This window comes from Grus americana, chromosome 16, assembly GCF_028858705.1.
Source record: "Grus americana isolate bGruAme1 chromosome 16, bGruAme1.mat, whole genome shotgun sequence".
Taxonomy (NCBI): Eukaryota; Metazoa; Chordata; class Aves; order Gruiformes; family Gruidae; genus Grus; species Grus americana.
In genome coordinates, this window is record NC_072867.1 from 13,434,919 (window position 1) to 13,458,252 (window position 23,334).

A 23,334-nucleotide genomic window follows, 5' to 3' on the forward strand; every position below is an offset into this window, starting at 1 on the left:
TAACAATGGGAGTTGGAGTGACTCCAGCGCTGTAAAGAATAGCCTCTTTAATTAAGGGTTTAAGCTGGAAGAGCATGTGTAGTGTGATGCCATTTTAAAGTTTCAGCAGGGCTTTGTAGTTGTAACTTGTTATTCCCCATCTTGGATCGCACATCTGTGTGTCTGGGGTCGTGGTGGGGATGTCCTTGCCCGGAGAAGGGAGGTTGGTCTTTGGAAGGGTAGCAAGGTTTCTGCAGAGGTTTTAGCTTCAACTTTATTATTTTCTCTTTCCCGTGGTTCCCGATGGCCACTTTGAAGGTGCCGCGTCTTTGCAGGAATGTGCACATGGTGCATTACACCCAGGAGGAAACAACAGCCTTGTTTTTCCCAAGTATTTTTTTTTTCTTTTCAAGTTGGGGGGAAGGTATTTTGTAGCCATGTTCTTAGAAGTCATCTTGGTAATAGCCAGTTGTAATGGAGGTTGTGGGACATGGGACAGGAGACTGGGATCAAATGCGGTTGGCTCAGGAAGGTATCCCCGAGACCCACCGAGGTTTCACTGGAGTAGCGGAGTATGAAACGTAGCCATGTGCCCGCAGCATTCAGCAGAGCAGGGCTAGATCCCATCCCTACACAAATTCCTGGGTTTCAGTTCTCTGTGGCTTGTTTGCCTGTTAGTTTCTGGGGTGGAACCCAGAAAATTAGCCATTAACAATAGTTTATTATTCTCCCCTAGAAAATGCAAGTGTTCCAGGCATGTGTCTGAGTTCTCATCTGAAAAAAGAGCATTAAGAAATTTAAGGTGATGCCTCTTAACTTCAGCCCATTTTCAGCTCAGGGACTCAGGTTAGATGCTCCGTGCCAGTTCTGGTTTTCTCCCCCCCCGTGCATGGCTTTACCTGGCTCTGCAGTAGCACAATGTGGGTTTAATTATCAGAGGCAACAACTGCTACTTTTAGCCATCTCAGACCAGCGTAAGAACCAGCATCTGCCGGGGTTTGCTGTATCCTGGTTTGTGCTAAGACGATTGCTTGACTCGTTTTTGGATAGTTGCTGTGAGAATTTAGGCTCTTCTGTGGCATTAGGAAGTGCAGCCTCGTAGCAAAGGCTGAGTAGCTGCAAGCCTGCCAGGTACCACGGAGCCTTTATGATGTGCATTTAGTGTCTCCTAGTATGTTTATTCCCATAAAATAATTAATTGAACTAGAGCTCTGAGCAGTGTTATCACCTTTGCACATTAAAAAAAAATCATAATCATGTTCTCTGACTTAATGAGATTTAGAAAGAAATGTTCTCTTTTTTTTTTTTTGTTTTGCCTTCTGGTTTTCAAGTGTTAAAGACTCTCATGGGTTGTGCATTCAAGCCTTTTCTTGAGATCGTGGGAGCAGCGGGCTGGCCGTGGAGAGTCAGCAGCCACCAATGCAGAGCAGGAGCCTTTGGGTTTCCCAGAGCCATTGCCAGACATGGAGCGGGATCGTGAATGCTGGCAACGCTATTTTGAGTGTTGAGAAGGGAGCTAACTGTATTTTTTGTGGTGGCCTTGGCTCTGCCATTTTTTAATTTTCTCTTTAATTTCTATTGTTTTATTTGCTTATTTGCTAACTTGCAAAACTTAGCAAATTGCAGAGGATCTCCCAGCCCTCGGGATGAGTTTTACTCAGAGCTGCAGTGAGCCAGCACATGGCAGGGGTACTGGCTGAGCTCCTGCTCGGAGGTGTAAATGAGGCTGGTGTGATGGACCTGCTGGTCTTCAGGTGGTCAGGGTCTGTGTCAGGGTGTGGAGATAGTGGGGTCATCCTGGGCAGCTTTGCGTGTGTATTGAGGGTAAATATTGACTTCTCGTGATCTTGGGAGCTGTTGCGTGTTTGTGTTAGCTGCTCACTTTAGTAGGAATTGGTTGAAACTCAATCAGGAGTCTCCTTAACTTCAGCAGTCTGCACTACACCATTGACTTGAATGATGTTTTGAGTGTCTTCTCCTCTGTGTGAGTTTTGCTGCTGGTCCCCAGGCTCTCCGGGGTGTGTTAGTGCTTTTAACTCATTCAGCTGCAGAATAAGCCGATAGCGTGCATGGGCAGGGTGCCCTACACTGCCACAGGGGCGCAGGGCGTCTCCAGCGCGGCTGGTGTTCCAGGACATCCCTGCAACTCCATCCTGAAAGGATGGATGAGCTCTCCCAGAACTTGTTGAGAGAGGATTTGGAAAGCACCTTGCTTCCCTGCAGCTCTGGAAATTGCGCACGGAGCCCCACAAGCCTCATTGCTCGCGCAGGAGGGCAATGACAAAATTGCGTGCGCAAGTGTTATTTTGCTGTCTGTTTTCTCTCGAGCTAGCCTAGCTGAGAGGAGAACCTCTGCTGTGAACGCAGCGGAGCAAACGTACCTGCTGAGTAGCAGACCGAAATAAAACCGGAAAAACCCAAACATCGCACTCAGTCTGTGGCAGGTACTGCAGATGCTGTGCCTGTGAGAAGTCAACAAATCCATTAAATGGGAAACGGTCCCCGTGTGCCATCCCCGGGAAGAGGAGCATCCCCTGCACCACCGCCCAGCGACCCTGGACGGTGCTGCAGGAAGGAAATGGTTAAACGAGGAGAGGTTGTCGAGTTGGGTTAGCTATCAGATAGCTAATATTTTAGAGGTTTTTCAGAGCTAAGCTATAAAAAGGCTGTAGCAGTATTTCAACTCGCCCATTGTCTGCTGGAAGCCAGCCAGCGTTGCCATGCCGACGAGGAATTATTACTTGCTGCCAGAGCTGGAGGAAAAGCTCATACTTTTGGCTTCAAAACAGGAGGGGTGGACTTATGTAATCCACTGTGTTTATAGGCTGAGACTGGCAGGAGCATTGAGAAATAATTACAGGCTTTCCATTTCATTTCCAGCTTGGTTTTAAGGCTGTGTGGCCTCTCTTTATTTATTTATTTTGAAGTTGAGAGGGTGGCTGCTAAAGATGCAGGAGATCGTGGAGGTGATGCGGGGATGCTGCTAGGTAAGTACCCCCCCTCTTCCCTCCCCGGGCTGGCTGGGCTGCTTTTGTTTTGGTGGCGTTTTGTCTGGAGAGCTAAACTAGGCCACAGCAGAAAGAAGTTGCTTTGAAAAACTGGGACTTGGCCCAGCGACACAGAAACAGTGTTTAGTGCCGGAGGCTGAGAATACACTTTTGCGGTTGCCCGGAGGTGGCCAGCCGTTTGCCGACGGAGGTGAAGTGCGAGGTTTTGCGAGCCCCTGCTGCTTTCCGAGGTGATTTTATCCCTCCAGCCCTCGTTGGCTTGGAGCGTGGATTTTTGGGAGGGAGCGACAAGGGAAAAAAAAGAGAAAAAGTTGTGGGTTTTTTTTTTTTTTTTTTTTTTTGCTGAACGTCTTGGTCTCACACATTGCTCTGTCGACCGGAGAGGGATTTGTTGGTGTGATCAAAGCAGTTTTGCTGATGTTTCGTGCTTTTGAGAGGTGAATTGCAAAGTTTAGCCTGTAATTAATGTGGGTTTGTTCATCCCGGGAACAGTCAGCAGATGATGCTGTAATTTGGGTTTGCCTGAAAAGCAGTGCTCGGTGTGTTTTGACTTCGGTCAGGCCAGTGGGAGTTTGCAGCTGCTGTTTTTGTGCTGGCTGTTGCATAAAGGGAGTTATTGCTGGTAAACTCCGCTCGCAAAACTTTGAGGTCGGGTGATTTTGCTGGCTCTAAGGATCGTGGTCCTGTAGTCCTGGGGAGGATGCTTCTGGTGTGGTGGGAATCCCTTGCTGGGGAGAGATCGCGGGATTGTGCTTTGGCTGCTGCTGGAAAGCCACAGCTGAGGAGGGGGATGCTGCGGGTGGGACACGAGGGCTGGAGCGGGGCAGCGTCGGTGCTGCCTGGGCTGGGGTGAGCTGTGCCTCGCTTCTCCTTCAGTAAACCAGGGTAACGTTACGACCGTGACTTTTTAGATCTCTCTGACGTTGGGTGTAAAGCTCCTAAGAGTGGACAAAGTGTGGTTTTGGAGGGGCTATGAAGAATGCTTTCATAGGCTGCAAACTTGCTGTGGAGGTTAAAGGCATATAGAAGGTGCAGTGTGCTATGATTTTTTTTTATATTTTTTAATTTTTTTTTTACGTTTTCCTTCATTGCACAGTGTCCTACTAGTGCATTCTCGGTCTGTGCTAATCTTACTTTTTGCTATTGTTGTATGGTGTGTACAGATTAAATATCCCTACTGCTGTGCCAGTCCGCTCTAGAGAGCAGAGTCCGGTGTTGGCCAACCTGCTTCACTTGAGATGCTGCGCTTCTTAGGGACAGTTACAGTCCCGTATGAACAGGTTGGGGCCCTAACTTGAAATGCAGGGGCACTTCAGTGGAACTGCTGTACGTGAGGGGTAGTCAAGTGCGCAGTGCAGAAATAAACGGCTTTTTCCGCAGTTTCCCACAGTTGCCGTGTGCGTTCATTAGTTACGGGCAAAAACTTGGGAGAGCGGTGGCACGCTTCAAGTTGGGAAATGTCCCTTGAAACAGCAGGCTTGACTGGCTTTATCAGAGACACACGGGTGTGTTATACAAAATAATTCAATAGTTTAATGATCCATAATACTGCTCTAATTCCTACCACAGATGCTATTGGACTCAACATGAGTTAGATTTGTTACTGCAAGGCGCTTTTTTTTTTCTTCCTCTGGGATTCATGCCAAGATGAACTGTATGTTCTGTTCTTAAGAGCTATGAGTAATGTATGTGTGAATCTATAACATAAGTAATAAGAGTATATAAAATGTGTGAGTATGCGGGATTCGTGTATCCTGCGTCTACAGAGCGCCGCACACATGCTATGTGTGTGTTCAGAAATAGGGTGCGATGCATGTCTGGGCAAAATTAATGACATGCCTTGCAGTTACTGCTCACCACAGAGCCCGATCTGGTGGCCTGACCCCAGAGAACAGAAATCCCAGTCACCATACGGTGTGCCTATTTAATTGCCCTGTTGGAGGAGTTACAAATTAGGCAGAGTTGGAAGTCCCTCCCTGCGCTTACGGGGGAAGTGAACCCTTAATCAGGATGGGAGGAGATGCTTGCACCATAGCCAATGTTTCCTGAGTAGTTGGCGGAGCAGAGGGGTGTCCAGGGGTGCTGGGGGGGTATGCCTTGGAGCGGGGGTGCATGGGGTGCTGGGGGTCCCACTCTGCACCGGCCCATGTAGATGCTGCTCCAGGAGCTGCTGTACAAGTGATGCACTCAAAGGCAGGCCTGCTGCTTCTAATGGGATTTTATTTTTTTCTTTTTTAGATGAATAAAATGGGCTTTCTCTCATAATTTTTTTTATGTGAAAAATGAGAAGGTGGCAAGTAGCCAATTCCCCCGCCTCCCTCTTCCCAGCTTCGATGAGGTCATTGCCTCTTAAAGTTTATACCACGCACTGTGAGACACGGCTGGAGGAGCAAGAAGGCAACAAATGTCTCCTTCGAGGTGGTTGGGAGTGATGACCGCCAACCTCTGAAATATTACCCAGCTCTAAGTGATGCCTAACGGGGCTTTGTGAGTGGGGAGGGGGCCCAGTACAGCTGTCTGGGAAAACCTGGTGGGGATGCAGATGCAGGTGGGAGAGGAGCACCCTGGTCTCTGCCTGGTCCCTGTGATGCTCCAGCATGGCAAGTGCAAGGTGGGACCTGGGGCGTGCCAGATGTGGGGTCCAGGGGGTGGTTGTGCTTCCCGGCGGGCTGCCGGGTGGAAGAAGCGTGCGTGTGAAGGGCTAGGCATGTGCTTAGGCAAAATGCGATCGGCAGCAGTTCTGGCACTCCTCAGCTCGCTCTTGCATCCATTTACCCTTCCTTGGGAATTTCCTCAGCGCTGTTTTTGCAGCAGGGTTGCAAAAGTTCACAACCTAATGAAGGATGTCTCCAAGACCTTTGTGTACCTGGCCGAGTGGCTGCCTGGAGAAGTTGGGTTTTTTCCCTTGAACGCCGTGCCGAGCTGCTTGTGAATTCCTGAGCTATTGTCTTCTTGTCTGTCCCCTTGCCATCCTGATTTCGCTTTCCTCTGGGATGGAAGCAATACGGAAACAGGAGTGCCCAGACCATGAAGCGTTCCTTGGGACTTTCCTAGAAGCTGCAGCCCGGGAGGATGGATTTTGAGGGCTGTGTGGATCTGCCCTCCTCCTCGCAGCCTCTGCTGGGGTGCTTGGGGACAGCAGCCTTGACTGTGTGTGGTTGTAAGGTGGGGCATTGGCCTGAAACAACTATTTCATAGGTGCCATAATAAATTAGTAACTGCAGTTTTGTAAGGGCATGTTTACTGCCTCGTGCCTTTGCCGTGGCTCTGATTTTGGCCAGAGTTTGTTGTGCCTTGCAGGGATGGTCAGGGAGATGATGCTTTATGCGCCTCTAGTTTGTATTGTCTCACCGCCCCATTGCTGCTCTAGGGAGGTGCAACGGTCTGAGTCCGTTCTGCGTGATCCTGTCCTCAGAGTTGTTCCAAAACGATGTAAATCATCAGTGAATTTGTGCTGCAGTCCAGAAATCAAATATTTGCTGCGTCAGAAGAGGAGTTGTGGGGTGGCAGGAGGTGTACAGGTAGGGGAGAAAGAAAGCAAGAGAGATGGATACTCGCTCTTTCTTTTTAAAATACCTTTATAAAACCCTTGGCAGCAAGCATTGCACTGGGTAGAAGTGTGGACTTGCTTTTGCAGGTTCATTCCCGCAGTGTACTCGTGCTGTAGGGTGCTGTACGCAGCCATCCCTCCCCTGTCAGCCCTGGGTTTCAGAGCTGGGCTGCTGCTTCCGCCACGGCTTATCCAAGGTGAATTGGGGAGGAAACTGTGAAAAGGTTAAGAAGTGGGAAGAGGACGGGAGGAGGCAGTTGAGGTGTCACCTGTGACCTTGGAGGTTTCCAAGCAGAGGACAAACATCAAGACTGGCAGATCAGCCGGCACCCGCAGCGCTTTGTGAGGACACTGAAGATCTGGGAGATGCTTCCACTTGCTGATGCAGGAACTAACATCTTTTTTTAAAATGAAAGCTAGCAGGTAGCTGTTCTATGTATAAATGAGTACCTGGGGGCCCTAAGTGCATCACTGTCAGCAGCCTAAAGCTTCCCCGTTGTCGGCTTTGGTCTTGTGCAGGTAGATACAGCTCTGATCTTCCCTGGCACCAGGGGTGGATGTGAAGAAGTGCAGTTGGAAGTTAGTAAGGGAGGGGACTTGGGGGCTTGGTTGTCCGATGTGCTGCTCTGCTTTTAGGAACAAAATTGCTGTTCCATCCCAGCTTGTCCATTCTGTGGAAATCATTTATGCATCCCGTTAATTGCAGCTGCTCTTGTGCTGCTGCACCCCAACAATATCTTCTCTTCACTTCTTTGTCTTTGTGCTTCTCCTTAGCAGCCTCGTTGATTTTTTTTTTTCTTCTGTCGACACGATACAATCGCTCCTTGTTAGCCTATCTTGCTCTTTCCTCTTTCAAGGAAGGGAAGGAACAGGGGAACCAGATCTGATAATTCCAGTGAGTAGAACTGTTCCCCTGAGCCCTTTATAAAGAAATAAAAAGGCTCTCCTTCTCTCTGCTTCTCTTTGAGTACAAGCACTTTACCCTCTTGGATTCCCTGCAGGCTCCTCATACTGCTAAAATTGAAACATCAAGATGTCTGAGGCAGCAGGAATTACCATCAGTGTTTTGACACCTGGAGGTACAATTTCTATTAGCTTTTATATAAAAACAACACCAGTTTTGCCAACAGAGTTCTCGTTAAATAATGCATGAAGACCCCACTCCTGACAGTAGGTATTTTTCTTTCACTTTCCTGGACTCTTGGATAATGGCTTAATTTTTGTGACCATTGGGGAAAAAGATACGCGCACTTGCACACGGAAATATATATGCGGACACACACGTGCTTAACTCCTGGGCAGAGTGTCAATTATTCGATTTGCTAATTAACGTGGAGAGATGGGAAAAAGCAATTTAAGGTTGGTCTGTTGAGAAGGTTTGGATTGTTGTTTTATTTTTTTGGAAGCAGTAGAAGACTGTCTTCCTGAGACCTTTGATGGTAAATAAGACTGCTTATATGTGATAGAAGAGAGACACTAGGAAGCTCTGCGTGCCCTCAAACAGAGATGAGCATGGGGTCATCAGAAACAAAAAATGGGTAACTTGCATTTTTGCATAGATGCTGCTTGGCGTCAAGCATATGCTCTGTGCTCGCTTTTGGGGGAAATGAAGCGAAACAGAAGGGCATAGCATGTGGATGTGACTGCTAATAGTGAGAATCAAAGTACAGTTTTGACATTTCTAACCTAATAAGTGGTGCTGCGTGTGAGAGCCTGCTTATTTTCCTTTTCACCATGAGATGCTTTGACAGAGAAGTAAAGTCCCATTTTGACATTTCTGTCATTTTAACTAAAGAGAGAGATTACAGTAAATTGGATTAAGTGAAAATCTTCTTCAGATGTTTGTGGTTTGGGCTGATTTATGGATAGATGTCATTTGAACGTCATTCTGCATTTTTTAAGCATCTGCTTGATGGTTGCTCTAATGCTGTTGCTGCAAATAGTCCATGCAGAGGAGGGAAGGCTGAGCAAGAAGCAGCTACCCGTGACAGATCTAATGCTGGTGTGTGGCATGGGGACAGCAAAACACTGTCCTTCTCCTGTTCCCAGCCACATAGTGCCAGGTTCTGTAATGGGTGCTTGGTTCTCATTTGAGTTCCTGTCATTAAACTTGCATTATCTTCTGCTTGGAGTCATTTAAGTAGGCTTTTTCTAAGTATTTTTCCCATCCTGGAGAGAGAGATCGGCATGCACATCCCTTATCGTGCACTTGGCAAATCTTGGGTTGCCTGTTCCCCTGTGACTAGCGAGGACACGCTTGGCTTTGCTCATGCAAAGTCTCAGTCTTGGCCGCCTTGTGCAGGGTCCTTCACTCCCAGTGAGTTTGTGTGTGTGACTCTTCCAGGAACCAAAATATTCTCGTAAGCATGTGCTGGCTCACTAATGTAGTAACAGCACGTGAAAATACTTTGTCCGTGCGCTGATATTTCCAAAAGATAGTGCTGAAAGTCCTTATATTAAATTAACAGCATGAGACTCCTTAAATATATATGTCCTTCATGGCTTCCTCTACCTAAGCTATTTAGAAGCTGCTGGTGCCATTTGGAAAGCTGCATAATCTCTTGTGGATGATGATGTAATCAGTACTGTAATCAAATCTGCCAATGATGTCATTGATGGAGTAGTCCACTGTTGCCTGGTGCAGCGTCTAGTGGGATGAGACTGAAGTCTTTGTGCAAATGGTCACGGGAAAGTGGGAAGTCTGCATCCTTAAATTGTGTTATTTGCATATGTAGGTTTTAATTTCCAGCACAGTTTTGGAAAATACTTTGGATCCAGCCTCAAAAATACCAGACTTGGGTCTAGGCAGAGAGGCTTATGGATTTCGGTTGTGGTCTCTTAAAGTTTATTTGAAAGTTTAATGTTTTGTACCTACACCGGGAGATGTAGGGTAGTTGTCTGCCGGTTCACCTCCTGGAGCTGCTCTGCTCTATGCCAAGTGAAAGCAGCGCTGGCCCAAGGGAGCGCTGGATATCTTACACTGTCTCTGTATCAATTTTTACAGTCCTGGGGCAGGAAGGCACTGCCCGGGTGTAAGTTACAGGTACAAAGAAGTACCATCGGAAGCAGAGCACGTCAAATCCCAGTTTCTCAGTGTCAGTCAGCCGGTGATGCTTCGCATCTTCCCTCCCAGCTGAGCCCCACTGGTTTGATTTGCAGCATCTCGGCACTGCCTGGGTTTTCCCGTGCCGTTGTGGACACCAGGGTTGTGGTGTTTTGTTTTCTGCATCTGCACTCCCCCTCGGTGGTTTGCATTGCCCTTGTGGTTAAAAGTTTTTGCGTTTTGCCGTGCAAGTGTTTTGTGCCTTGCTAGTGACTCAAAAGTGCAATTCTTAAAATATTTTCTATGTTATTTTCCGTGATACAATTATTAGTGGAAGATCACACTACTGAGGGAAGACAAATTTGTAATCCTGCTTAGTGGCTGAGCTTATCCTAGCTGAGTAGCTCTTGTTGCATAAGGGACGGTGACCTGAAATCATCTTTTTAAACCAGTGGACAGGATGCCTTTCCCTGCTGCCCTTCACACACACGGGCGTGATACAGACTTTTGAAATAGTTTAAAGTTTAGCAGTTTTACTTTGAAATCTGACTAGCCCGATAATTAACCTTTAGGTTGGTGTGCCAAAGAACAGCAGTGCTGCGGAGGTGGGTTCTTTTAACCTGTCAGTCTACACGTTAAACAGACTTCCCTGCATCGTTTGCAGCCTGGCTTGCTTTTCGGGAGTGCTAAGAAGTATTTACAAAGGTTACCTGGCACGAATGACAAGGAGGAGCGAGTGGACCCATCCCAGGGAGGTTTGAGAGAGGCTGGGCTGGGAGCTTCGAGGGATGGCTCTGGTGCTGGGGAAGGGCTCTGCTCCATCCCTCGGCATCATGCTCCCACCGCTGGATGCCAGCACAGAGGACAGGTGGGGGAGCAGGAGGGGAAGAGCTGCTGTCATGAGCAGTGAAGAATTAAAAACATCTGCTCCAGCTGTGTGCCTCTGTGCTTATTGTTTTTGACTTCTCTCAGTAAAGCAAATGAGGAACTGGTGGTGCATTTCTTGGCACGGGTCTTGTCTTGTTGGAGTTGAAGAGATGTTTCCCTTTCTGCTCAGTTGGCCCTTTCTCCTCCCATCCTCCCAGACACGTAGCAGCCCCAGGTTGAGCTCAGGTGAGACATCTGGTCTCTCCTCACTGGGGAGGATGGTGGGAGTGCACTTGATCACTCTTCCCCCCCCCATCCCCTGAGAAATGCTACATTAAATATCTTAGTGTTAAGAGCTCCATCTAAAGATGTCAGGCTCATTCTGTCACCTCGGCTGTCTGAGCTCCCCCTTGGAGGACAGAGCACAGGCTGCTCACGTGTGCGACCAAAGAACAAGGATGGGAATTGCTGCTTCCAAGCATCGGCTCCTCTTTGGGTCAGCAGAGCAAACTCTCGGCTTCCCATCGCAGCTCAGACCTGGGTGTGCGGTTCCTCAAGTCCTGACTGTTTGGGGGGGCTAAGGGGGTGTGTGCGACTGGTGCTGGATACAGCCTCAGGCTGCTCCAGAGCTTCGTCCGAGCTGAGCACGCATCCAGGCAGACGGATGTCCTCTCTCCTCTCCAAAAACTCACCTGCACTGGGATGTTCACAGCCCCCTGGAAGTTGTTGCTAATGCTTAGGTTTGCAACCTGCAGAGTGAGGTTCACCAGCCGCGCTCGCAGCACCTGGGGAGTGTTATGCTGTGGGCAGCACTCTGGAAGACGTGCTTCCTTCAGTTATCGAAGGTGATATCCTGGTGGCTGGCAGTGGGGAGGGAAGAAGAGGGTTTTTTATCTCTGGTGTGGGTGAATCAATGCTGTCTGTGATGGATTCTCAGTGCGACAGGCTCTAAATGGGAACTCTCCGGGGAAATTAGCCTGCAGCTTCTGATTTTATTAAATATTCTCCAGCACCATCCCAAAGGACCACTTTTTAATGTTCTGCAATGTTGCATCTGTATTTTTAACATCACCTACGTGAAGTGTGACCACCTATAGCCTATATTTACATTAAAGTCTACGTACAAATAGTTAAGAAACGATAGGTAGCGTGTTGTGTTCTTCAGGTCTGTAACATAATGATGTCTTATAGGTAGGTATGAGAACCTCAGCTGGAGATATCACAGATTATAATAAAATCCGATAGCTCACTTAGAGCTCTGACTTACAATGACTGATTTAGCCATTTATTAAAACACCTATTTAATGATTGATTAAGCCTTTATAAACTATTTGTAACTTTTAAAATGTGACCCAATGTATTGTAGCTCCATTAGCATCTAATAAAATACACTGCGGACCTGTAATGCCTATTAAGTTGACAGAAGTTATATTTTAGGCCTTAGATGTGTTGAAGTTTTAAGTACCTAGTTACAGATTATTCTAGGTGTGTTTTAAGGCACAGAAGTGCAACCTGCTCCCTTAAAGCGAGCCGTGGGGCTGCTCTGGCGATGGCGTTTACCTTGCGGGTCTCCCGTCTGTTGGGATGGATCCTGTTTGCTTTGGCATTACTGGTCTGTGTAATCTGTCATCACCTGGTACCGGCATCGAGCGCCGTGGTAAAATGATCTCTGCCTGCTCGTGATGATGAACGAGTCCGTCTTGTGCCTGCCTGAGAACAGAGCCCAGATCTGGGAACCAGCAAGTGATGCTCTTGCTTCTGCCCGGTGCCCGCGGGTGCCGTCCTTGGGAGCAGCTTTGACAGAGCTTTTGCTGATGCAGAGCAGAGCCCCGGTAATGCTGGTGACTATTAACGCAGATCCCAGCTGACTTGGGATCCTGCTAGAGCAGGTGGGGTCCTGCTCTACAGCCCGGTCTGGTCTGTGCCGAGGGAGCTAAAAATTGCAAAGGGAGGAGAGGAAAGAGGGTTTGCTTGGGGCGCATGATGCCAAATTTGAATATAGTTAGAGGCTGGGGTGGAGGGTGGGGAGAGAGGAAGGCTGCTCTGAAGGAGAAGAGGTGCAGGCTAAGCTCTGCATCCTGCTTTGTGTCTGGAAGTGTATTGTCTTCCTGGGTTTTCACAGAATCACAGAATGGTTTGGGTTGGAAGGGACCTTAAAGATCATCTAGTTCCAACCCCCTGCCATGGGCAGGGATACCTTCTGCTCGATCAGGTTGCTCAAAGCCCCAACCAACCTGGCTTTACCTTTATTTAACCAGGTACCAAAATCTAAAGGTAAATTCTGCATACAAAATTATAGGGGACTTTTTTTTTTTTCTAAATCTGCCTTCTTTGCCCTTGTATAGAAGCATTTTTTCCATGAACTGCTCGACTTTCCATTTGCTCGAGCTGTACAGAGCTGGCTGCTGGGATGAGCTGTGTAATGGGATATCTGAATTACAGCAGGAAACCTGCTCCAGTTAAAGCAGACCTGAGTTAAAAGCAAATTCAGTCAGACCAGTACAAACTCCTGCATGGGGAAATTAAAACTGCTTTATGTCTGACCGATACCACTTTTGCTCAGGTCAGTAACTACTGCTGACGGACGCTTAAGCGGACAACGAGTAAGTGAAACATCTCAAGTGCTTTTCTCATTGGGCTGTAAGAAGTAGGCGACGTTTTGGCAAGGAAAGGCTGTTGGTTTCGTGTGCTAACTTTTAATCTGTCCCTGCTCCTGCCTAGCAAGTGACTTTCTGCCTCGATGAGTGGCGTGCGTTCAAAGAGGTGATGCTGTGCTTTTCCTTGGGAGCCTGAGCTTGTAAGACTTGGTGATGTTGTGGCACGGCTGCCGATGTAAATGAGCACGTGGGAATTCACGGGATGTGGGAATGGTCTTGCCTTGTTAGTGGCTGATGTGAAAACAAAACTGGGAAGCCTTTTTCAGGCTCGGGCTGGGGAAGTGGAGAGGTGATTTTTGGGGGAAGGCTGCAGTTTATGTTTCTCTTTCCATGTTGTCAAACAATTCGGTATTTATTTGCTTACCTCTAGCACCTGTCTACAATATTTATCTGTTTGTTTCTGGAGATTTCCCGCTAATTGGTGACAAGCTATGCCGTGGGAGATGGGGGAGAAGGGGTTGGCTCTGGTGGCCTGCACCCTGTTGTTTGGTTCCCAGCCAGCTGTTCTGCAGCTGTGAGACCGCAGGGACTTAAACTGGGGGGGGGGGGGCGGTTCCCAGAGCTCACCCCTACGCTGGGCAGGAGGTGAAGGCACCCCGCTGTCCTGCCGCCCCCTCCGAGGGGACATGTTTGGGTGTTGTGTTCGAGTGCCAGGTGCTTCTCTGGGACACAGACATATGGCAGAGAAAGTGAAAGTTTATTTACCCTTCCTGACTGCTTAAATATTTCTTCTTGTTTTTTCTTTGTCTGGAAAGTTTATAACTTTCACCCAGGGCTCAGAAATAAACTGTGGTGGATGCTGACGAATTGCAAGGGGGGGAAGCGGCGAATTCCCCTTTGGGTAAGAGTTTACCATTCAAGCCTTGACCTTGTTAAAACATGTTAACTCAATAAAAGCCTGAGTATTTAAAGACAAGTGACTTCTTCCTGCCTTGAGGGGCATAATTAAGCCATTCCACACCCCTTAAACCAGAGTTGTGGGAGGAGGGCTAAGGAGCTCCCTATCCTGCCTGCCTAAAGTCAGCGAGCAACCTTCCGCTGGGGTCATCTCCGTCCTGCACCCAGGAGCTGCGTGGAGCTGCTGCTGGAAGTGCTGGGACAGCCTGGCAGTGATTGCGTAGGAAACCCGCAATTTCCCAACTGTTGGGAGGATGACATTGCTCCTCTTGCAGGGCGAGCACTTCTTGCATCGGTTGAAATTGTGGTCAAGTGTTCTGTATTAAAGCAGACTGAATTTCCTGGGTAAAGCATGCAACAAAGCTTCGTGGGGGGGAAGTGAGGACGGTTGTGTTCATCCATAATAATTCCTGTACAGCCTAAAAATGGGAGAGTTATCCCTTTTCTCAGGGTTTTCTTGTTTAAACATTCCTTTTAACTTTGTAAAGTGCATTGTACTTTTGTATTAATGTCCACAGGATGGATATTAATACAAACGGACACATTAATGTGTCCAAAAGCACCTTCACCCCTTAATCTACATAGGATTTTCAAGGGAAATACAGAAACTTGCAGTGTTTCCAGTTTGAAGCGGCATGTTTGTGCCTACTGAGCTGTAATCAGTACCCACTGGTGTGAATCCTTCTGGAATTGCATCTCAAAAGCTGAACAAATAAGGAATTTCCCATCCCAACCAAACCCCAGGAACACACACGCGCTAACCAGCTGCGCAGAGGAATAATCTCTGCTGCGACTGCTTTACACCTGGAGCGCTGTTACTGCCTCTTGGCTATGTAAAAAGCACTGGGCTGCTTTTTTTTTTTTTTTTTCCTGAACTCTTCAATTCTGTGCTATCTTCTCCCTGGGAGAAGTGTGTTTTCCAGGGTCTGTGCTTGGCAGGAGGCTTGTGCTCCCTCCACCAGGAGGGTCTGCAAAGTCGCAGCATGAGCAGAGTCATGTTTGTACGACTGATTGGGAGACCTTACCCGCCACGCAGGACCGACATTGACAGCCTGTCTGCCGTGGCAGAAGTTGGATGGGGTGTGAGGAGCAGGGGAAGGTGGCTTGGTTGGATTTGTGTTCCCTGCGTGGGCTCTGGGGGGTTCGTAGGGCTCCCACGGGGCAGCGGGAAGGGCTGTGTCTGTCTGTGCCTCGGTACAGAGTCCTCAGGGGCACCGCAGCTATTTCAACTGAGATCCACCGTCCTTGGCTACTCCCATTAAAACACCGGGGCTGTTAACTGCAGTCGTTTCATGAGCAGCTCAGCTGCCCAGGCAGAGGTGATGGAGATTTGGGGACAGTAATCCTCTTAGTTATCCCTGTGTAAGCTGTCCTGTGTCAACCTGATACCAAGGGAGACTCGTCCCCTTAGAAGGGACAATTTCAGATGCCACGTCTTTTCTTGCTGTGGGTAACCAGAGTTCATCTTAATTTAAGTCTGAGGCCTTCATCAAGATTATAACCTTAATGGATGAAGGTGCTGGGAAACATCCTTAAGTACCCCCCAGATGGACTCTGGAAAGATTATTATACTGTAATTTGTTTCTATAGCTCCACAAAAGCAGTATTTGACCCTGGGACTCGGACTCGGCTATTCCCTCAGCAAGCATCCCTGGTGCTTTTGTCCAGACCAGTTTTGTCCAAATTAAATGACTCTGTTAAAGCTTCTGCTTGCCCACAAGAGGTACTTCCCAGCTGATGAGGACTGCTTTGTGTCAGACACTTCCCTCGTGGTTTTCTTTTGTTTCTGCTGTGTGGCTGAAGGGTTGGAGGGTGAGGAACCATCTGAAACCTCAGCCCCAGGGCAGGTAGGTGCGGGGTGACGGGAGGGACCTGCTTGTGCCCGCACAGCGGCAGCAATGAACTGGGCCTGTGAGTCATCTTAGGAACAGCTTGATGCTGGCAGCTGAAGTTTGGGGTTTGTTGGGGGTTTTTTTAGTAGTAATAATAATTATTAATAAATAGCTGTGAGTTCAGCAATTACAAAACAGGGCAGACTGAAATAGCGTTTTGCCGGGAGACCAGGCAAAACTCTGCTTTCCCTCTGGTATGATGATATAAGGGAGATTAGAGGCTTCTGACCCCATCTTGCTGTCGCTCGTTGCATCCCTGTGGAAGAGTGGACCTTTCAAGATGCGTCCTATCTCTGTAGCATGAATTTCAGTCACCTTTCAAAGACCCCTTCAAACTAGTCCATAGGCTCCCAGAAGCCTGTAAATGACAGGCTGAAAACCATTGCTCCAAGCCCAGGAAAGGCAAATTACAAAGGGTATGACCAGGTTGTAGTTTGAGAACTGTCCTGATTAGAAAGCCAGGACTCCTGATCTGCTGGGGAATGACTGATGGCTTTGGGCAGCTTGTTGTCAGCAGGACTGAGCTTGGCAGGGAAGCACCGAAATCCCATTTACCCACTTGCGTGGGTTCAGTTATTAAACACATCAGGAATCCTCATCTGCTTTGTAAGCCTGTCTGTAGAAACATAACCAAAAGCTTGGTTCCTGCAAAGTGCCGTTTGCCTTTGAGTGAAGTTGGAGGGAGCTGGAGCTGTGCAAGACCCCTTCTTTTTAGGGTGAGGCTCCCCTGTGGATGCAGAAAGGATGAAGCCCCCTCTGCATTGCACTCGCTGCGTGCCAGGGCTCTTGCTGAAATGGGCTGTTGGTTTCTGTACAGGGGTACTTGAGAAGGGGATGGAGGAGGTGGAGGTCATGTTCTCCTGTCCCCCTTCCTTCCCTTGCTGCAAACCGTCCAGCGTTCTGCGAGGTGCTGCACGTTGTATGCAAATGTTGAAATTTTTTTGGTGCCTCTAGAGAGGCTTTGAGTTTCTGTCTAGAAGCTATTAATTACCTAGACAAGAAAAACAGAACGTACCCAATTTATGGCTCCTACCGCTTAGACCTGTCTCTCCGGCTGCTCTGCTGTGAACTAATGAGCAGCTCCTTTTGCTGGGCCACCAGCGAGCTTGAGCTTCTCATCCGTTTTCCTGGGGAGAAATGAAAGAAGCAGCAATGCGCAGGAACAAATGGCTGGAATTCGGTTATTAACCTGGGCTGAAAATTGACTCTATCTGCTAGTAATTACCCGAGGGATGTTAGGAGAAAAGCCTAGTGGAGGGTTCAGAGCTGGTATTTGACAGGCGATCACAAGCAATAGAGTTAGCATTACTAAAGTTCCCGTCCTGCGTCTGAGGTGCAGCGATGTGCTGGGTAAGTATAGCGACTGCATTGCAAACCTGGAGTAAAATGGGTTAGTTGAAAACAGCTCCGCTCCCAAATGACTCCCTTCTTTAGTGATATTTTATGGCACAGCTGCATAGCATCTCATATATTTTTGAGTACCTTAGTTTACAGGTCATTTAATTTATTTGCAGGCTTTGTTTCGGTTCCCTAGGGTAATCTTGTTCCTTTGCACATGTCTTCCTATGGAGGCATTAAATTGTGCAGTTTGTCACAATAGTTCAGCTTTTATGCTGGCAGTCGGTGCTCTTCAAAGATCCTTGTGTGAAGTTTAGACTCCTGAATCATTAGAGGATCATGAAAGAAAAGGAATAATTTAGAAGGCGAAGATGTTTTGTCGTCTTTGAAATTGGGAACGTGCGAAAGGAGAAAATGTTTAGCAGTACAATCTGCCTCAAAGAACTTATCTTAGGAACTCCAGAAAATGAATTTCCCTTCTTTATTCAGGATGTAAATAATCGAAAATGTCACTCCTGAGCTGAGTAATTTGTTCAACAAAAGGATCTCGAGGAGATGACTCCCCTAGCTTTCATGAACGTGCCCAAGACATCACAGGACCTGTCTCTGCAGCAATATGAACTGAAAGGTTTGAAAATCAAATGAGCAGCATGTTCTGTGCAAAATATATAAATAAATCTTGCAGGTGCTTTGTAATCTCCCTTGCATTTTAAAAGCCTTGTTTATCTGTATAGTCTGGGGTTTAGGTTAACTCGTGGGAGCTGCGAATGGGTGTAGTGCTGATGTGTTGTTACGGCGATGGTTGTTAATGTGCTGTTTAATGTACTTGGGAGCGTGGCCGAAATAGTCGTACGGTTCCTATATCATTATTGCATGTTGGCAAGGAATTGCGGGTTTTTTTTTCCTTGATTGAAAGTTGCTTGTGTGTATATTAAACTGAGATTAGCGCTGCCTAACAGTTACAATATTTAAGCCCACGTTTAATGTAAGAGGGGGGCAGCTGAAGTGGAAAAGATGTCGGATGGTGTGTGCGGGGGGGGGACGACGACCGAGGGTCGGGGACTGCGGGGAAGGAGCTTTGCCCTGGAACACGCTGTCCGCACTTGTCCCGTGGTTAAAATTGCCCTGGATCCCGGGTGGACGTGGCAGAACAGGACGAGTGTTGCAGCATTTCACGCTGCCAGGCAGGGGGGAGGGTTTGGTTTGTGCCCTTGCACAGTCCCTCTTGCCCCAGCAGATGTGCCCTTTAGTTCCAACGTGTGTATTTCTGTATCTGGAGCTTTGGCCTGGGCTTCCATCAGAAAACGGGCATTTTCAGCTTTTTTTTCTATCCCAGGGTTGTAGCAGTCAATTCTGCTGGTTCACTTTTGCTGTCCTGCACTGGCTTTCTTACCTGTCTCCTTTTTGGCTGCCTAATCTGTGCTCTGGCACTTGACTGTCACTCCTTTTCTCTCTTCCTCTACTCCCCTGCCCTGTTTCCCTTTGCAGTCCCAGTGCCTGGCTGGTTTCAAGGTTTGTTTTTTTTTTTTTTTTTTTTTAATTTCCTCTCCAGGCATTTCCATTTGTCTTCACAGATCATCTTCAACAAAGACCTCGCATGGTCTAATTTGTTTTCTATTTCCAGCTTACACTTAAAATAACTCTTTTGTTTCATGAATGGCCTGTTCATGGATCCAAATCCCACCCACCCCCTCTTTTTTTTTTTTTCTTTTTTTTTTTTTTTTTGGTGTGTGGTTTCTTTTTCGCTGTTCCCTGTCAGTATCTTTAATTACTTGAAGTGTCCCTTTTGGGCATTTAGCCTGCAGCTGCCAATCAGTAGCTGTGGGTTGCGTGTGGCTGTGTGCGTGCCAGCTCTCTCCGCTTCCCGGCGGAGCAGCATGGGAATGGGTTTGCAGGGCCACGGGTGCCCTGGCACCGGAGCAGCGATGCCATTGCGTAACGAGAGCAACTCTGCCATCGCATCATCGCGTCCCTGCGGACAAGCTCGCTGTCCAGATGACCCGCGGGTCATCTGCGTGCTTTTGCAGTCTCAACTGCAAAACCCAGGAAATACTTTTTTAAGGAGGGGAAAATCCAACAACGGGAGTAGGGAAACTAAAGGGAAAGAAGCAGGATTTGAAAAGCAAATGCGCTGATGCTGACCTGATCCTGGAGCCGTGGCCAGGCTGGCACTTGGTGTGTGGCTTGTGTATTTTAATAATGCGGCGTCCCTGCAGCTGGGGAGCGACAGCCACGCGCTCCTGCAAAGAGAAATGGGTCAGTCTTGTTCATTTAAGCACATACGTGCCCCTCTGGGAGCCGTCACAAGGTCACTTGCAGCCTCTTCGCCGAGGGCCGGGAGGTGCTTAAACCACGTGAAATCCATTGCGAGTGCTCATCTGCCAAGGGGTGTCCGTGGCGGGGCAGGCGGCGCGCATCTCATCTGCCCCAAGCAACCGGATTACGCTACTGAGAATTGGGGTCTGAACGAGGGCTGTTAGCGCCAGGAGCCGCAGCACGCAGTTACCACATGCTTTCCTCTGCCAGAAGCATCAGGTCAGCGTCGTGTCGCTGCCAAGAGCAGCCTGTCTGGCAAACCTGCCTTTTGAAACACAACCGGGAGTGGGGCTGGCAAAATCCACCCCTCTGACCTTGCTCTGCGCAGCTGCGGTGCCAAGATCTGTACAGAAATGCTGGCGAAGGTTATCTCGGGGCAGAGCTAAACATGGGGCCCGTGCCCAAAATAGCTTGGAAAGATTGAAAAGGAGAAACGCAAGTGGCAAATCCTGCTTCGCTGCTTTGGGCAGTGATAGGAGCAGGGCAGAGAAGTCACCTTTCGTCACGGATCAGAACCGGTTCTGCGTGACGCCGTGCCGCGGCGGGAGAGCTGAGGCAGCCTAGAGGTTTGTGGCAAGGAGACGGCAAACCAGGATGAGAGACTTCAGCTCTTGAGCTTCTGCCATCCCCTCCATGGCCTTAGGGACCCGTTGTACCTTCTTACAAGGGTAACATCCTGCCCTGGGCAGCTTCGTCGTGGTGCTGCAAGGCACCTTCTTCCCCTAGATCTGCTGTAATTGCTTGTGCATCCGCACTGTCAGTCAGGGTAGGAAATTAATCTGGTTCGAAAGGCATCTGGCCAAAAGAGCCGAGGGAGGAGGGCTGCTGCCGACAGGCAGACCTCCGAGCCAGCTGGGGAACAGGGCAAGAGCTGCTTCGGGTACCGCTGTTTGGGACGCACCTGAGGAACCGGGGGTCTGGCCGTGACGTGCAGGGCGCTTCCAGCCCGGCTTTGCTTTTGTACTCTTCCAAAGCAAGAAAAATGCTTTAAGATCAGACGCAGGTACGAGCCTTGACCCCTGGGGGGTCCATGCCACGGAGCTCAGGATGGGTCTGATCTTTCCTGTTGACCCTGTGCTGCTACTTTTAATTTAAAACCTCTGTACCCCACTGTGATTGAAAGCTACTGTGGGCTGCAGACAAACATCGTTGTCTTTGTTATTCTGAATAGAGCCCTAAATTTATGGCAGACTGCCGGCTTTCCTATTGAAAGGGCTTAATAGATACAGTACATACAAATATTTGTGTATAATGACAACTGGCTTCCAAGAAAATTTCATGCACATATTGATTAGACAAATCCATTACCGTTACATTGTGGTGCATTTCTTAGCAACCTCTCTCTACGTATTTTCATCACATTTTAATTATTTTTTGCTTCCGCTAGTCCTTTAGAGCTAAGCGTGGGTAAATCTCTAACTGCTTTTTAGGTCTGGTTTTGATCTGGAGCTGCATGGCACGTCAATGCCATTACCGGCCCTGGGACGGCTGCCGACAGGGAACGTGCTTTTCTGCTGCACGCAAGTCTGCGCTGAGGGTTTTTAAGCATGATGGGTTGGTTGGTTTCTTGGAGGTGAATGTTATAGCTCAGTATTAATTAAAACATTATAAACAAAGGTCTCCTCAACTTTTATTTCAAAATACAAGAGTTACCTAGAGGATATATACCTTTTTTCCTCTTGTTTGAGGAGGTAAATCACCATGTATCTAGCATTTGAGTAGCATTTTTTCCAAAAACTTGCATCATTTAATGTTTGTAATTAAACATTAGCTTTGTTGTCAGTATTTTTCAATTAAATGTGCCCTGGTGAGTGCTAGCAGCATTTTGCTTGTTTGTCTTGTATGGTAGTACTAGTCGTTTTTTAATAAGGTCTTTTGCAGTCATTTTGTGGGCTACCTCCTAACGTCTTCTGTAGACCATCCATGGTCCGTAGACCACAAGTTGAGTAACATTACTCTGGACTTAAGAAACAAAATATTCTGTTAATCTTATTTCAGCATGTTCTTGCTTTAAAAAAAAAAAAAGTTTATTTTGAACTTGAGCAGTGTGTTTTCATTGGGATCTTTAAAACACTTATGAGGATGGATAAACCGGTATTTTCTGAGCTGGGAGTGTCTTGTTCTCACCTTTCCGACAGATGACCTAAGGTATGGGGCAATTGCGGCAACTTGCCCACATTTATATGGTGTCAGCAGCAAGCCAGGGACCTCACCTGGGAGTCCTGCCGTCCCTGAGGAGCACGGAGCCGACTAGGAGAGTTAGCTCTAACTTTGCAGAGCAACAAGTGTGTCGAATGATGTTAATTAAATTTTTGCAACTCAATTTAATTGTGAAGCCTTATTTTAGACCTGCAGGTTTTTTGTCTGGTCCTGGCTGTACGCTTTTGTGCAGTCAGGAGCTGGGCTGAAGGACCGGCTCGGAAATGCACGGTCCTGTGTGCAGTGGTGTTGACTGTGAACCTGTAGATCACTGCGGGATGTCGTGAGCTTGTCTGTGCCCATCTTTTGGGCTGGACACAAGTCTGTTTGGCCCGGTGCTGTACACCCCGTTAGCACGGGCTGTGCCCAAGCTGGCGTATGCTGCTGGGAGCTGGCAGGAGCTTGGGCAGCTGGGCGTGCGGGCAGAGCTCCTCTCCGTGCAGGCAAGCCTGCAGCAACTTGCAGCGGCTTGCAGAGTGCTTTCATGGTGTAAATTAGGGAGAACAGGTGATGGGGAAATGAGTTTAGACAGCAAATGGCACATGAAGCAGAGAAACAGAGGAGCAGGGTGGTGGTGGTTTGCTGCGTGGAGGTTGGCAGCGGGGAGGAGGGTGGAGTTTTTGATGGCTTTGGCAGCGGGGCAGGATCCTGGGAGTCTCCCAAATGGGTGGAAATAAGTGGGTGCAGGAGTCTCCATGGGCTCTTGCCTCCTCTGCAGGTCCGTGCTGTAGCTCTGTTGCTGGGTTTGCCGGTAACCTCCAGCTTTCCTCTGTTCCTAATCAGAGGCTGTAAATCTCCTTGTACCTAGCGCTGTAATGGCTAACGCAGGTCTGTGGATAAAACAGTCTCTGATGGAGACTCCAACTGGGGGGGAAATGCTTTTCCTGTGAGACAATGTCTGTTCCTCATCAAAATCGGTTGAGAAAAGTAGGAACCAAACAATTCGATCCTAAAGATTTGAAGAGCCTGGCTGCACTATTACACTTTTATTTCCATTAATCTGCCCCTATTGTTTGTGTTTCTCTCTTAAAGATAATTAATTAAGGGTTGCTGATGAGGAGGCACCCCAACATCTTTTGCTGGGGATAGCTGGCCAAGCAGCATCCCAGCTGCACCCAGCTATGAACCGGCACCAGTATGTCCCCAGCGAGACGTTCTGCTCCCAGTTTGTTCCCCAGCGGGAGCACCCAGAGCCCCGCTGCCAGCTGGCTGTGGACCCTCCTCCCCAGAGCGGTGCTGGGCTGGGCACGCTGCAGCAGCCCCTTGCTCTCCACATGGAGCGTAAAAATGGAATCCAAGGCGATGGCATCTGAGGAGCTGCCCCAGTGCTTTGGTGACCTCATTTGGCTCCAGCCCCACCAGTCCAGCTGCGGTGGAGAGCATCCAGGGCCTTAGACTTGTGCTGAGATCTTGCTGGCGACCTGCTGCTCCGTGGTTTGCACAAGTGGAAATGCATGGGCAGTGCTTTGCCTGTTTGCAAGCACGTGATTTTTTACTCTTGGCTTTCCAGGGCTTCTTGTTGAGGCAGACGTAGTTTGCTGCCCTTGGTAGGGAAAAGCCTTTTGTGGTCCTGCTAGCGGCACAGCTC

At 48.4% G+C, this 23,334-nt stretch overlaps 1 protein-coding gene across 13 annotated transcripts in view; it reads left to right on the forward strand.

The window, feature by feature from the left end:
• The window catches only part of NCOR2 (nuclear receptor corepressor 2), a 255,422-nt gene that overhangs the window by 48,999 nt on the left and 183,089 nt on the right, over positions 1 to 23,334 (forward strand). Inside the window, exon 1 of one of the 13 annotated variants that reach the window (XM_054843765.1) lies at positions 2,825 to 2,966. The exons of 11 other annotated variants lie outside the window; for them this stretch is intronic. The gene's annotated coding sequence lies outside the window, so the exon portion shown is untranslated. Of the gene's footprint in view, positions 1 to 2,824; positions 2,967 to 23,334 lie in introns of those variants that run through there. One more of the 13 variants, XM_054843762.1, reaches the window with a different exon arrangement.